The following is a 12,811-nucleotide window of genomic DNA, read 5'->3' as shown; positions in this document are numbered from 1 at the left end:
ATTGCTCAAGGCCCAACCTGTCAACAATCCAAAGGGATTAGGTAGTCCGGGCAGCCATATTGTTTCTGCCGGCTACAATGAGCATGTGGAGCTGTCCTATGTCATTGACTCTGGTGTGAACCTTGGAATTACAAAAGTGTGACACACCCGAAACTATGAAGGATGCCTTTTTTTCCCCGTGAACGGCCCCTGGCAGTGTCCCCCACATCAAATAGAGGCTCTTTTAGAGTTTCTCTTAGGCTTCACCCTGATGGGAACACTCAGGTAACAAACAGCAATATATTTGATACTTTATTCCGGGGGAGGGGGGGGAGGGAAACTCTGTGCCAGTGATGTTACTGGTATTTTTCCTTCTGTCCTTGATTCCACAACTGATCATATTTTATGTCTGAGCCTGAATATTCAGGGTCTGAGCGGTGAAATGCTGAGCACCTCCAGCACCGGGCCACCTGCTTTTTAGGTATAATAATTAATCCAGTTATGCAGTTAGAGATTTGGAGCATGCAAAAACCAGACATTTTGGCATTCCAAAACCAGGGTAGCATATCTCTTGTTTATTCTTTTTTAATTTCAAATGAATAACTCAATTTGTTTAAATTACATATTCGCCAAATTTGACCTTACTATGTGTTAATATAGTAATAATAGAGACATTGAAACAAGGGTTTTTATTGAATGTATATATACATAAAGCATCACATTCTGACTTTTTTTCTGGTTATTTTTTTGTTATATGCAGTAAAGTACAAAGAATTCCCCACTGCATATTTCCATAAAACATTTTCGTTAGGAGAGATAAATCATCATATTGCTATTTGGCTGTTTTTATCCTCAAATTGTGACCTTTTCATGACCTGGCTGGTGAGTTTAAAGATAGGCTGTTATAATGCGGAGATGAAATTCCATGATAGGCGAGACAAAAAAAAAAAAAAAGCCCTAAAAAAGAGTCACGGTTCCCTTTCCATTTCACGGATATCATGTCGAACGTGATGTCTGTGAAAAATCCTGCGCTGTTAAGAGAGGTTCATTTATAGGATGCCATTCTTGATGGATTTCGGGTTTTCCCGTATTTGTTGTTTTTTTGCCCCTTTGGGGGTGCAGAAAGGGGCTTTTAATCCCCTCTCACCTCATGGAACGTTGGAAAGAACAAAGGGACGGCCTGACCGCAGCTAAGTCTCAAACAGTGCGACTCCAGCCAGTTTCCACCACGCTGAGATTAAGCCAAGCCGGTCTGGAAGTTTATACAGTATCACCTCCTTTTTTGTAACACCAGCCTTGCATGTGAGTCATGGGCTGCTATGCTTTATAGATCTCCAGCAGAGATTACGCTAAGATGCAGTGTACACGTCGTAAGATCTCGTCTCGCGCCACTGTTGGTTTTCCCTGGTTCCCCAACAGGTGCAATCTAGAAAGGGCTTCCTGTGGTCACAGCATCCATTCATAAGTAATATAACTGTAGACTGGATGGCATGCATGAATGAATAATGTGCAAACTACAAAGGTTCTATGCCCCTCACAGACTTTGATGTATCATTTACAAAATTCTGGTTTGTAGAGGCCATGAGAATTGGTGCAACTAAGCTGGTAATTAAAATAGTCCTTCATAATTTGATAAGAATACTCGTATTCCCGCTTGTCAAAATGTTTATTTTTATTAGTCCAAATCAGCTCCCACAGTACAGTAAGGGTACAGGGACATATTGGGCACCCCATGCACAGGCTGAATGGTGAACCTTGGAGTTCAGTTAGCCACAGACACATGTGATACAGGTAAGTGTCATCTTTTATTTACGCATCCGCGTAAATAAACAATGGCCTCAATGCATGGAGTGCATGACACTTGAATCAGGATGTCTTCAGCTCACTGAAAGGAGGCTTGAAGGACCGGAAGAGAGAGACAAAGATTCTCATTTCGATAGAGCTGTGCGTGATGTAAAGGGGGATGAAGGGGGGTACAGGGGGTCTTGATCTTAATGTAAGAAACTGTTGACAGAGCAACCGGTTAGCACCCGGTGATAGATTATCTTCACGTCTGCGTCCGACCTCGCCCCAGAAACTCTTCAGCTGATAGCGTATCGAATGGCTGGCTAATTATGCCGGCTTCAAAGACGGGGAGGCGGCGGCGTCTCCGAGGTGGTCTGCGGTGTCTGGGACGATGAGGCTGACTGTCGGTACGGGGCGTGAGAGGGAGGGAGCCACATGGAAACAATCGGGATTATCCTGATTAGCTTTTAATAAGCCTGCGAGGCCAGGGTCCCTGTCTTCCCACTGTGACGCCGCGAGAGCGGCCGGGCTGGAGACGTAACCGGAGTGCCCGGCGAAGACAACGCACACGCTACCGCGCGGTCGCCGCTCGTCCCAAGGCCTCGTCACTGCCCTCCCCGGCAACCTCACTAACAACGGCGGAATATGATGCAATACTAAGCAAAAAAAACATTTGATAGCTTCAAACTTTCTACACACAACATAATAAATACTGTGACAAAAGGCATTCTCAGGATAAAAAATGAGAAGATTTAACATATCTATATTTTCCACAGCAATTTTGTTTTTGGAACTATACGTATTACTTTGTTTGATAAGTCAGGCTCCAGAACCATATACTTTTATGTGTGTAATTCATGAGCTATTCTTGTGACGAAATTAATGTATTCCAAATGAGCAAATAAAATCCAATCAACTCAATCTCCATTCACATGACAGGCAAATTTGTCCCCACTAGGTGGAGCATTTGTAGTGAAATCGATCCATCGGAAACATGTTCATCTGCGTTGGACGTGAAGGCCGCGGCGCGTCGGCGCTAATGGACGGGGCCGATGAGGCCTGGACAGGGTGGAAGGAGGCCCCCTGACCCCAGCCCAGACCCTGCACATCAAAGCCCCCCGCTCAGCGGAGGGAGCGAGGGCCCGTCCGAGGCAGCAAGCGGCCAGTTGGGATGCAGCAGCCCGGAAAGACGCAAACAAGCAGCTGAGAGAATGGCCAGGGCCGCCGGGCACTGCGGCCCAATCAAACAGGGATTCTGAGAGCGGCCGCTTTCACCCTCAGCGCTCACATTCAGGATTTTACCCCCCTGCACTAATGATTGTCTTTTTGATTTCATCTTAAACTCAGCCAAAAAGCCAAAAGCACAATGATATAAATTACAAACCTAATTGAAACAATTAATATAAAACAATGTAAAAAAAACTAAATAAATTGCTTTCAAAAAGTTTTATCTACAATTAAATATGAAAATCTGTGCCATTCTTAAATCTATCAAAACATGCATATATATACACATATTTCAAAAATATTTCAAATTTTCAAATACATTTTCATTTTAAAAAATACATCATTTCAATGTGTTATTTTTTAACCAACTCTGTGGAATTTCTTACAAACTATCAATCACATGAAAATTTTTAATTGAAACATGATATTGATTTTTGGTCCTGGGTCTTGATGCTGTAATTACCTACAAGGTCAGTGTAAGGGTCTGTCCCAGTTTGTAAGGCAGCCCCATCCTCCAGCATCCACATGACTCACAATGGAAGATCGAAATTGGGTTCAGACCAGTGGTTGACAGTTTTGAACCAATTTAAGATGTTTTAACACAGAATCCTTATCTGGAGTGTTATAGCTATAGTTTTGTATAGCTTGCATTTTCTAACTGATCATGCATGAGGATCATAGCATGGATTGCAACAGTACTGCAGTATATATGAAGTGAAATTGAAGGGTAGATACAATATGTGAAACTGTGACTCAAAAATGTGAACTGTATAACTGAAAGGTAGATATTTTCATTGTTAGCAGTGTGTAAATGTGTGACAAAAGGCAAGAGTTTTCATTGGCTACTTAAAAATGTGTCTTGTTGAGGAAAAAGTTTATGTGGCATTTAATGCAACAAATCTGAAAACCCTCTGTAGGTAATAATCTAAATGACTGTCACTACTGAGTATCATACATTATTAAATGACTAAAATAAGCTCAGCAAACAGTAACAATAACTACAATAAATAAAAACAATAAACCATAATATGCTACAGCTGTCTGTACATAAATCAGTTTTCTCAGAACATTAAGAAAATATTACATTAAGAAATGTAAATTAGAAAATCAAATACTGATAAAAAAAATATTACATTTGTACAAGGGATGAACAACCATAGATAATTTGGTTTCCTGCGATGTTGTCTAATACATCCAACTATAATGTACATTATGGCCGGCAGCTTCTCTCAGATCTAGCTCTTCCTGTACGGTGCAACAATTATCTCTGCACACTTCCTTTCACTCACACTGTAGATAACATCTCAGTGCTCAGCTGTACGAGAGACACTTGGAGCTCAGATGTGACTACTATGTCCATGTTATGTTTAACCACACAGTTGGCTGACACTGATTTCAGATAGTTAAAGGAAGTTTTAACATGCCCAGAAATTCAGTGGCTCACACATACTGCAGGCTATTTCTATTTAATTTATATAATGGCTTAAGTCATTCAATATTATTATGTATTGATATTAAAACACATACCCAAATGTAGTGTTTGATATAATCATACAGTCATCATTTTTAGACGACTATTCTGAATATAAATGCTCACTGCCTGCTTGCATAAGACAAAAAAAATGTCTTGAAAATCTCTATCAAAAATGAAAGATTGTTAACTGTGCAGTACCTGCCTCACTAATCATATTTTTGGTTTATTGGCCGACACTAGAATGGGCAGCATACTACTTTAAATGTTTAATTTTATGCCCAATATGTGTTTGAGTTATCCTGAGATATATTTTCCTCCATATTTTACCAGCATTTCCGAAAGCTCATATTAAGCTAATGCATTAGATCAGTAGATTAGATATTAGATTAGGATTTAGACAATGAGTACAACACGAGTACCAATGAAATACTCACATCATGCCAATTTGCATTATCACTAAAATATTCAGTTAAATTTATGTGGCCATCTCAATCGCTTTTACTGAACTCTACAGAACAATTAACTGCCAAGGTGCTTGAGAAATTATTGCTCCGTATTCTACTCCATATTCCTTTGGAAGTGACAAATGGACTGTTGCCCCCACCACACCTGCCCACCCATGCAATTCATGATTGCTGGCTCTCTTTGTTCCAGTTTACAAGGTGACAAAATTCTGCTGCTGTCCATATGCAGCTGGCATCCCTGCAAATCCTGCTTCCCCAATGATCTATATTCAGTATTCATATGATCTCCGCCGGGGCCAGTAAAAACCTATGCCTTTTCCACATGTCTTAGAACGGTTTAATTATCATTTTCAGCTGTGCCTCCATCCCACATTTCTTTCATTGTGTGGGAAGGAGTGATGAGTTTCATCTCTTTCCCAGAATCAAAGGGTATGAGCACCGTGATCTTTCCATCCGACTTCTCAGCAGGATCTGTAGGCGTGCTCTGCCATTTTCCACCTACACAATGCCCGAGAAATGCCAGCAAAGACTTGGGTTGTGGCCATGCCCACGGCAGCAGCCAGTAACATGCGTTTATATGTTCCTGTAAATGCCACACTTTGCAGGTCTGGCTTTCTGTTTTCAAGAAGGCAGAGCTGTTTGCTGATGAAAGATATTCAGTATTGTCAGGTGTGTTTCCTATGGATTGGATCTGTGGTCTGTTTCAACACACATCACTACCCTACAGACACTCGTGTTACTTTAGAACTTGTATCATCAATAATTAACAAGGAAGAAACGAAGGAAGGAAGGAAAGAAATACAGAAAGAAAAAGAAAGAAAGAAAGAAAGAAATTACATCCACCATATGTGGTGCAAACATTAAGCTAATAAGGAAGATATTTGTCATAATTAGGAGAAAAGTCTAAATTGCTGTAAAGGGAAAAAGTTCCAGAGCACAGATCTGCCTGGATTCCTTCAAAATAGTTTATTCAGGTGAAATTTTGTGTTTATTTTCATCTCAGTATTGAAGCACTCAAGACTAAATTGTACAATCACACCGTTGAGTTAGCTGTCTTCCTATATTCTCCAGGTTCTACTTCTGGTAAATCCATCACTGGGTGGCACTCAAGAGCCAGCCATTGCGCACATTGAACTGCAGACACATCGGGAGCTCACATGTTTTAACAATTTCCTCTGTCGTCCGTGAAATTATGCTAATATTTTAGTTGTGTTTCCTTGAGTCTGGAACTCCAATTAAGACTGTCTGTTTCACTTTTATGATAGTCGTTGAAGTCACTTGCAGACAGCCTTCATTGGATGGGAAGATTTATACTTAAACACCGTCACAGAGCTGAAAGCAGTCCTAGGGAAGAGACGAGGCTCTTTGGACAGCCAGCGCTTTCCTGCTGTAGTAAAGCCATGACCGCCAGCGTGGGGGTGGGAGAAGCAAGTCAAGCATCAGTCAGCTTGTCGAGACATCAAGAATGTTCTTCTTCATCTTCAGTGAAAATGGCTCATATTTACACAAGAGCTTCTCTTTTTGGTTTACCTGTGTTTGTTTAATTGTAATGGTATGAGATGCCTTTTAGCAAGATGTGATATGAAGGCCTTGGACAATTTTAGCAAGACCTGGCATGGTATGTGACATAATGCTAATGGAAATTACATTTTCTGTAGGCATGAGATAATGGATGTCTGTATTTATTTAGTTATTTATTTATTTAGACATTGAACTATATTAACAGACATTGACATTGAACTATATTACCACAATGCCATTCACAGAGTCAAGTCCCCCAATTTCAAGTCAGCATAAGATGAGTAAAAAGTAAGTTCTGACAAATTCAATGACTTGCCAGGTCAATATGTCCTTGCATACCCCTTACATTTCATGACTGCAAAAATTCTGTGACTCATGGACATCCCTTGGTTTATGATGTGATTGTTTCAGATGCCCTGCTAAGCTTTTTCCTCTGCCCTTTCAGTTGCTGTGTCTTTGCCGGGGTTTCCTTTCGAGCAAGTGAAAAGCATGTTCAGCAGGGTTTAAATGTGATTACTGAATGGGCCATGACAAACACTTTCACCTTTTCTTTCTGATAAGCTCCTGAGTTGACTGTATGTTTTTGGGAGATTGTCTTGCTGCAGGAGAATGAGTCTAATGAATTTGGAGGCATTTCTCTGAATATTGGTGGATAACATATTTCTGTACACTTCACCTGTCATACTGTAGCGGCTACCGCTGGTTACATCATCAATAAAGACCACTGAACCGGTTCCAGATGCAGCCATACAGGCCCAAGCCATCACACTGCCCACACCATGATTAGCAAATCAAGTACTATGGTCCAGAGCATTCCCTCTCTTTCTCCACAGTTTCACCTTTTCATCACTCTATTAAATGTTTATCTTTATCTCATTTGTCCATAACACTTGTTTCCGACTCATCAGGCTTATCGTCATTTTTTTTGCAAATTCCAACTTCGCCTTTCTGTTCTGATGAGTGGTTTACATTTGGAAATGTAGACTTCATAATTTGGCTCTCTCAGTTTTGAGCACACAGTGCCCTGTGATACTTTCTCCCCTAATGGAGATGTATGGAGATTATTAGCAATTACTCAAGCTGATAATTTAGGATTTTAAGATAATATCACACTTATAATCATCCTGTCATCATTTTCTGATGTATTCTGCAGACAGCCTTATTGCTGGTGAATCCGATGTCATCCAGTGGTTTGTTTCTTTTTTCAGATGTTCCATACTGTTGACTTTGGAGTACACAAACATTTTACAATACATTATTTATTTATTTTCTTTCATCAACCAATAGCTTTTTTGGATGTCATACTCAGCAATCTGGCGCTCTCTTGCATTTTTCTTGTCTTGCTTATGAAGTTGACTCTACAAACGCTTCCAAAGGACATAGCCCATGCCCTGACAGTGAAGCTTATAAATAATTAGAGCAATATGGTAAATTTGAAATAAAAAACCGCCGATGGTCATTTGTCTCAATACTTATGCTGACTTGGAACATCAAGACTCATCGAATGGCATTGTCTTAATTTAGTTCAATGTATGTGTAGAAAAGCATGTGAAATAAATGCAGACATTGTGAATTTAGCTTAATAGTTATATTATGATCTGAAATACAAATTTGATCCGTACAGAGGGAAAACACCCAATTTGGCTCAACTGCCCCAACACTTCTGCATTTAACTGTGTACATGTACCACTACTGTTCCTTATGAAGTAAGGATGGATTATCTCCCACCCACAGTAGGAGATGATAAAACTCAGCTGCACTTGTTATTGGGACTGATTTCTGGGCCTGCTAATCCCATCAGAACATTATTACTCTGCTCCATTCTTTAGTTTTGATCTGGCCACTGCTGCAAATTGACACATGGAAAAGTGGGAAGGTTGCAAAGCGGTGAAATTGCCATCAACGTTGACCAAGCACAGCTCCCCTATAAAAAAAAAACCCCCACAGGCTCCACGGTTCCCCATACAGTCGAAAGTTGATCCAGGGATTGAGCTGTCTGAATCAAAGTTCAGCCGGATTGAAAGGCAGAATGGATAGGGTCATTACATAAGGCATCCCCTCCAGTTCAAAGGCAGACAGAAATGTGTGTTTATGGTGGAAATTAATCTTGATCGTGGCGAAACCTTTTGAAAGAGGGGCATGTAATCGGAATTGCAAGCGTAACGATTCAGTTAATTGCGAATTTATATCCTTCCAAAGTTATTGGCAAGGGGGCCATACAAAAGGAGCAAGATCAATTTTTGTGGAATTTAAAATTTTATACAATGATCTTACTGCTGATAATGAAAATTTGGTGTGAGATAATGATGTATGATCAGCTAATTAATCCAGATCTTCAATTATTACTATAACTTTGAGCTACATATGAATATTCCATTTAAAACGCTAAGCCAATTATTCTACTAATCCATCCAATAAGATTAGATTTGACATATCTTCATTTTCATATCCATTAGGTCTTAAGCTCTCAACACAATGACAGTATAGGCAATGAGGACCTACTGCTGAATCTTCCAAACAAATTTTCCAAAACCAATATCCCATGAGGCCATATTTTCAATATGACCTCATTCACAATGGGCTGACCCTGCCAAGACTGCGGTCTATTTCATAAAAAATGTTATGCGTAAGCTAATATAAACAAGCTAACGTGCAAGATGCAACAGTTCTCCAGTCTGTTTTTGAAGTGTTTCACAAAAAAAAACACAATTTTGTTTAATGAATGCAGCTCTATTATACTGGGCTGTCCAGCAGAGGATGGGCTCCCAGTCAATAAGTGGGTTCCTCTCAAGATTTCTTCCCATTGAGGAGTTTTTCTCACCACCATTTGAGTGTTTTTCTTCCCACTGGGGAGTGTGTGTTCTCGCAGCAATGTCTCACTTTTTGTGGGTTCAGGCCTGTGTTTTTTTGGGGTTTTTTTTGTTTTTTTGTTAAAGGTCTATGTGACAGTGTCTCTGTAAAAAGCACTATGCAAATAAAGCTGAATTGAACTGAACTTTGAACAAGCTATAGAAATGGGTTGCTCAGAAATCACTGACCTTCCTCTTATACAGGTATTGTGAAATTAGGATCATTATACAGCAGCAAATAAAACATGCAAATAACAACATTTCTGATCACAAGAATTAGTGAAGACCAATGAAGGAGAATGCTGATGAATCAAATTTTTTAAAAGTCTTCAGGTGTGAGTGCTGAGTCCAAGTTTTCTAAATATTAATAATGATTGTAAATATAAACTGAAACTATAAGGGAAAGAAGAGTACAAAAACATATTAGTAAACTATAATAAAATGCCTGTGAAAAAAATGAAACAGAGAATGCTTAACCTAAACCATCTAAAATCGGACATATTGTAATATGCATGCACAAATACATACACACATGTGCACACACGCACGCACGCACACACAGAAGAGGATATAAGACGAAAAAGCAAATGCCTTTTGTCTTGTCTGTTGGCTTTCTCGGTAGTCACAGTCATTAAATAAGAATATACTACAAAAGTCTTGATGAAGCAACAGTCAAACCTTGGTACCTGTCATGTGGAGACCCATGCATCAAAAAGTAGAGTTAGGCGAAAGAGAGAGCGCTCAGCCGGGAATTACTTTGAATACATTATCATCATTATACTGTATCTTTTGATTGCCTGTTTCACTGTTTTATGAACATTTTTTAGGTATCCTACATAGTACCATTAGCCTACTTTATTGTGAGCTTTTAACGTTTGGCATTTTAAATGTTCATATTTTCTTCATTAATTTCCGGATTGTCACTGATGGCAACACTACGTCTGCTTTTCTCCAATGGTGTTTTCTATAGGCGAGATACATTTCACGAAAAATTTTCCAATTTGATCACATGCCCTTAACCCGTACGCTTAATACACTTTAGAAACATACTGCACTCGAAAGGGACAAAATCAGAGTTAGGAATCATCTTATAACATCAGAAAACCGATTGCAGCAGGTCAAGACCTACGACAAGAGAGCAGTCGGTCCTAAAGGGTGTTTCTGAAATCTTTAAAATCTTTAAGAAGTGTTCCCCGTCGCATCTGTGAAACACTGTGAAAGCACTGGCGGTGACAGCCGCTAGGCCTGAGGACGAGCAGCGATGCGCTCCTGGGCTGCTGCTCTCTCGGGAGAGTTCAAAGGGCGCCTTTCCATCACTGGCCTCCTCTTCCTGGTGGGTTTCCAGGTGGTCCGAAGCCACCTGTGTTTTCTTTGTGCCTCTGTCATTTATCTAAGGCCGGCTTTGTGAGGTTGCCAGTGTGAGGACAAGCGCGGCGCTCGCTGATGATGGAGTCTCTGCGTGTTGTTCTGGATTTCCCAGAGGAGCTCAGAGCATGGGAACGGATGCGTTCACTCAAAAGCCCATAGATTTCTGCATCAATACAGACAATACAGAATACGGATACACACACACACGCACACACATACATAACATGCAGATATAGTGGTTATGAGCCCATACTAGTCTTGCATGTTTACATTTTAGCTATGTCTGTTTGGCTGGAATGCTTATGTAAGTCAGATAAGTACTATCCTCTTGAAGAATATTTTTGTACAGTGATGAGACTCCTGTTCATATCCTATTTGGGAGACCAGGGTTGCTGTTTCTGTAATAAGCGGTAAATAGGTTTCCTTCAAGCCTGAAACTTTATCTTATATGAATTAATCAATTCTTTTTTTTCTCCTTGGAATTTGATTACAACAACTACGCTAAAAATATAGACTACATATAATAAGCTAATGTCATCCAGCCCATGGTCGTAAATGTAATGTTAAATATATATATTTTAGGTTTGTGCCTCAGACAGTCTTTTTGGTACTTGGTCTCAGGGATCGTATCCTGACGAGCCGTCAGCCATGTTATCATCGCCATCTCACCAGGACACCAGAGCATTTTTCAGGGGATCAAGAGGCACACAAGAGGCAGACCTCAAACACATCAAAGCCCCGGAGCCCTAATCTTTGGAGGTGCCGTGAATGAGCTCGTCAAGCTAAACCTGTACCGAGGCATGAGGGTGTAACCCGACTCAAAACCGGTGTCGGTGCTCCGAGAAAGTTCATCACTCTTGACACCGCGCCCTAATGAGCAGCTAAAGACTCGCAGCCATTTTTGTTCGGCTGAGCTGTGAACTTGAAGGAGCTTATCTGCTGACCTCTTCCTCTGAAGCGCCGGGTCCAGGGTGGAACCCGAGGCACCGTGGCCATCATACAGGAGCTGAGACAATGGAGAACAGAGGAGGGGGAGGGGTGATGGAGACTGTAGAGGGGGGTAAAAAGAAACACAGCTCAGAAAGGTCAGATAGATCAAAACCAACACATGGTCCAAAGGCCATTTCAAATTTTTATGGGATTTTTTTTTTCTCTCTCTCTCTTTCTCTCTCTCTCCCTCTTCCTCCTCCCCAAGGAGAATTTTGCCAAAGTTAAAATATCAATATGTCATTAAGACGCCATCAATTTTCCATTATGGCAATCAGTCAGAAACAGATGTCCTTGTTAATGTATTGAAGCACTTCAACTAGTGCTAGTCCCAGATGTTATACTACATGTATATTTGTATACACACACATATATATATATATGTGTGTGTGGTAAAGAAGGAGTTAGGCTTAGATGTGGTACACATCCTTTTAGATTAGCAGATAATAGTTGCCATTTCACTGCAGACGGGGAAACTGGTTTCTCTTTAGTTGCACTGAGTTCTTCCTGCAGTTATATGATGTTTTCTTTTGCTAGACAACACAATACATTTGCCTTCTGCCTCTTCATCTTTCTGGTCTTCACTTGTTAACATTACTGCCCATCAGCAGGATCCTTTTGAGTGTGTACTGAACACTGCACATGACATCTTAAGTTTCTTTGCTATTTCTAACTGTTAGAAATACACAAATATGCTTACTTGGCCCCACACATCTAAGCCTGACTCGTTTTTTCTTTGCATATTTCTGGCAGCTTTAGTGCATATTTTACTTGCACTACAGGCTGAAGATATTAGGCTACCTGTGGTTTAAAAAAAGAAACTTACGGTAGATAAGATTTCACTCAATTGAATTACCCCTCCATCCCCCCCCCCCCATCTCCTACTTTGCAAAATGATTGGTTAGACTTGTTTAATTGTAATTAAAGCCAAAGGAGGACATTTCGAGAAAAGTTGTGTCTAAGATTATTTTTTTATTTATTTTGTGTTATTGTAGGTAGACATTTAACAAATAGTTTCTACTTTGGTTTGTTATTTAATAAATGTGTACATATTAACTGAATTCTTCTTGACCTGAAGTTTTTTTTTTTTTTTTTTTAAACCACAGGTGGCTTAATACTTTTGGCCTATAATATCTAATTTGGTTTAACAATTTGGC

This window comes from Anguilla anguilla, chromosome 4 (genome assembly GCF_013347855.1).
Source record: "Anguilla anguilla isolate fAngAng1 chromosome 4, fAngAng1.pri, whole genome shotgun sequence".
In the NCBI taxonomy this organism is placed as follows: domain Eukaryota; kingdom Metazoa; phylum Chordata; class Actinopteri; order Anguilliformes; family Anguillidae; genus Anguilla; species Anguilla anguilla.
The sequence above is the reverse complement of the archived record's forward strand: the minus strand, read 5'-3'. Positions refer to the sequence as shown.